We start from the raw sequence: 3,652 nt of genomic DNA on the forward strand, positions 1-3,652 counted from the left end.
AGGCAGGCGACGATAGGACAGACGGGAGAGTGGGCGTTCCCGGCAGAAGAGGCGGGGCAGGGCTTTGCTCCAGACGCAGGAATACCACGTGCGAAAACAAAGGGGTGTGCGAAGGCATGTGTACAGCGGCAAATTGCGGGGAGAGGCGCCGGACTTGGGCGATGGGAGACTTTTCCTGCGCGGATTTCTCTCCTGCTTAGGGTCTGTTCTTGTCCGTTGGACAAGAGAGCCTAAGGATATCACCTGCCACGAGGTTCGCATCTGAAAATGACCTGCAAGTCCGTCCACCCAACTTTCACTTTTTATAGACAAATATACAGAGGCCTTAGAGAAGTGAAATGACTTGTCTCAGACCACAGCTCCGGTCAACACTGGGGTCCTGACGGCCACTCCACGGATGTTCCTGCTGCTGGTTCTCGGGCACTGCCCGGGATATCCACCCCAACTGCCCCGTGAGCCCGAGTCCGGGTGTCTCCCGACGGACTACACCTCCCACAATGCCTTGGGTCTAGCCTCCCTCCCGCCGCCGGGCTGGGCGCTGTCTTCGCCAATAGAAAAGCAGGGTTTCCAGGGGCCGTTCTCGGCAGCCAATGAGCGCGGTGGTGGGCGGGCCTCTCCCGTCCATTGTTCTCGGTGCCCCACGGGCTTGAGCCGAGGTGAATCCGGAGGGGCCGGGCCGAGCCCGGGGGCGCTTTTGTACGCGAAGCAGCCGCCGTAGCAGGATCGTGTCTCCCTCGAGGTGAGCCGAAGAGGCAGGCTGGGGCCCGCGCGGACCCAGGGCAGTAGCCCGCGGCGAGGGAATAACGGGCCTGGAGCTAGCTGCCGGCAGCCCTGCTGGGGGAGGGGCGTCGGGGGCGCTGTCCGTGCCCCGCGTTCCCGGGCGGCTTGGATTGGCAAACCGACCCCGGCTCTTGTCCCTGGCAGAGAGCTCCTTGCACATCCTACTGGGAAGCGCAGGGTTTGGACTGGAAGGGACATTGGACGACATCCCGCACAGCCCCCTCGTTTTACAGAAGGGGAAACTGAGTTTCAGAGGGGGCGTGTCATGCACCAGGTCAGACAGCAAATTAGCTGACTTAGCATAGTTTTCCCGGCTCCCGAGAAGGAAAGAGTTCCGAGTTCTGTTTGTGTTTCTTCTAGTCGTTTGGGTAAATATACGTTGAGCGCTTCGGTTTTCCCACTGGCTTTTCTTTTTATTAGCTTCTCCTAGTTGTCGAGGGGGATCATCTGAGTCTTTACGGTGTAGCAATGGTTTTTTAAAATATTTTTTATTGCCTTTATAATATTCTAAATCGTGTGTAATTCCACTGCTCTCAGTGTTTTGTAGAGTTGCGGTCCAGATCTAATTTCTTGTGCATATGTTCATTTTTACAGGGAATAAGGGTCTGTCTCTGTGGTTTTTCTGCCTTGCTGGTTTTGTTTTTATCCATTATTTTCATTTCAGGAGGACTATCTTAAATCATTAATGATTTAATCTTTGTTAGTATAACTTTGAAAATATTTTAAAAATTCCTAAGCAGAGTGCATACATCTTAAATTTCATATGTATGCTCTGGTGCAACCGTTGCCAAATCAAAAATATAGATAATTTCTGGCACCCCAAAAGGCTCCTTTGAGATCCTCCCCAGTCAATACCCGTCCCCCTAGAGGTTGCCATTATTATGTTAGCATAATTTCTTTCTTTCTTTCTTTCTTTCTTTTTTTTTTGAGTTGGAGCCTCACTCCGTCACCCAGGGTGGAGTGCAGTGGCATGCCCTGGTCACTGCAGCCTCAACCTGGGCTCAGGTGATCCTTCTGCCTCAGCCTTCTAAGTAGCTGGAATTACAGACGCACTTCACCATGTCCAGCTCGTTTTTGTGATTTATTGTAAAGATGAGGTCTCATCAAGTTGCCCAGGCTGGTCTCAAGCCCCTGGTCTCAGGCAATCCTCTTGCCTCAGCCTCCCAAAGTGCTGAGATTACAGGCTAAGCCACCACGCCCAGACTTCTTTTTTTTTTTTTTTTTTGAGTGGGCGTCTCACTCTGTTGCCCACGCTCACAGCCACCGCAGCCTTGACCTGCTGGACTCAAGTAATCCTTCCACCTCAGCCTTCCAAGTAGCTGGAACTACAGGTGTGCACCACTACACCTGGCTAATATTTTTTATTGTAGAGACAAGGTCTCACCAAGTTGCCCAGGCTGGTCTTGAAGCCCTGGGTTCAGTCAATCCTCTTGCCTCTGCCTCCCAAAATGCCAGGGTTACAGGCGTGAGCCACCACGCCCGGCATGTTAGCATAATTTCTAATACATTATATTACATGGATGTGCCATAATTTATTAACCATTCCCCTGCTGCTGAATTTATAAGGAGTCAAATCTTTGCAGTTAGAAACAATGCTGTGGTTGTGTGTCTGTGCAAATACATTTCTCTTTGCAAAGAATTGCTATTTTTATTTTTTAGAGACATAGTATCTCTCTGTTGCCCAGGCTCAAGTGCATTGATGTAATCATAGCTCACTGTAACCTTGAACTCATGGGCTCAAGCAATCCCTCTACCTCATCCTCTGAGTAGCTAGAACTACAGGTGCATGCCACTGTGCCCAGCTAAGTTTTTATATTTTTTGTTAAGACTGGGTTTCAACATGTTGCCCAGGCTGGTCTTGAACTCCTGGTCTCAAGCAATCATCCCCCCTCATCCTCCCAAAGTGATGGGATTATAGATGTGAGAAAAATGGTTATTTTTCAGGATAAATTACTGAGGGACTAAAGCTGGATCAGAGAGTATAAACATATTTAAAACTTCATACTTTAAAATATGATAATAGAACCGGGTTTGGTGGCTCAGCCTGTAATCCCGCGCCTTTGGGAGGCTGAGGTGAGTGGATTGACTGAGCCTACGGGTTCGAGACCCGCCTGGGCAGCGAGACCTCATCTCTACAATAAATCAAAAAATCAGCCGGGCATGGTGGCGCATGCCTGTAGTTTCGGCTACTTGGAAGGCTGAGGCGGAAGGATCGCCAGAGCCCAGCAGGTCGAGGCTGCGGTGGCCGGGAGTGGCCACTGTACTCCAGTCTGGGTGATGGAGTGAGACTCCAACTCAAAAAATAAAAATAAAAAAATAAAATAAAACAAAATATAATAATAGGCCTGGCGTGGTGGCTTATACCTGTTTCCAACACTTTGGGAAACCAAGGTGGGAAGATCATTTGAGCCCAGGAATTCGAGACCACTCTGGGCAATATAGTGAGACTTTGTCTCTACAAAAAAATCAGGAAAATTAGCTGGGCATGTGCCTGTAGTCCTAGCTATTTGGGAGGCTGAGATGAGAGAACCTCTTGGGCCCAGGAATTCAGTTCTGCAGTGAGCCGTGATCACACCACTGCACTCACTGTGAATGACACAGTGAGATCCCAACTCAAATAAATAATCAGTTGAGATATTGCCTTCCTTCCAATAAAGCTCAAAATGCCTTGACACCTAATCTATTGCCAGTCCTTAAGTTGTCCCTATAATGTAAGAAAGATGAATATTATCTCTATTAGGTGGTCACTGAAGTTGAGTAATTAAGTTGTAAGGTCAAGGTCAGTCACTCAGCAGCAAGTCTGGACTGAATTAGGGCAGGATAACTCAGTTCTGAGTTTTTTAGAGGACTTTGCTTTTTTTTTTTTTTTTGA

General features: G+C 48.9%; 1 protein-coding gene across 3 annotated transcripts in view; it reads left to right on the top strand.

Moving 5' to 3' along the window:
- The first annotated feature begins 618 nt into the window (after positions 1-618).
- Positions 619-3,652, top strand: part of ZSCAN2 (zinc finger and SCAN domain containing 2) — a 22,894-nt gene continuing 19,860 nt past the window's right edge. For 2 of the 3 annotated variants that reach the window (XM_008059519.2, XM_008059520.2), the window contains exon 1: positions 619-739. The gene's annotated coding sequence lies outside the window, so the exon portion shown is untranslated. Of the gene's footprint in view, positions 793-3,652 lie in introns of all 3 variants that reach the window. The other variant, XM_021713114.1, reaches the window with a different exon arrangement.

The sequence above is a fragment of the Carlito syrichta genome, unplaced genomic scaffold, assembly GCF_000164805.1.
Source record: "Carlito syrichta isolate Samal-C Ts95f unplaced genomic scaffold, Tarsius_syrichta-2.0.1 Scaffold304234, whole genome shotgun sequence".
In the NCBI taxonomy this organism is placed as follows: domain Eukaryota; kingdom Metazoa; phylum Chordata; class Mammalia; order Primates; family Tarsiidae; genus Carlito; species Carlito syrichta.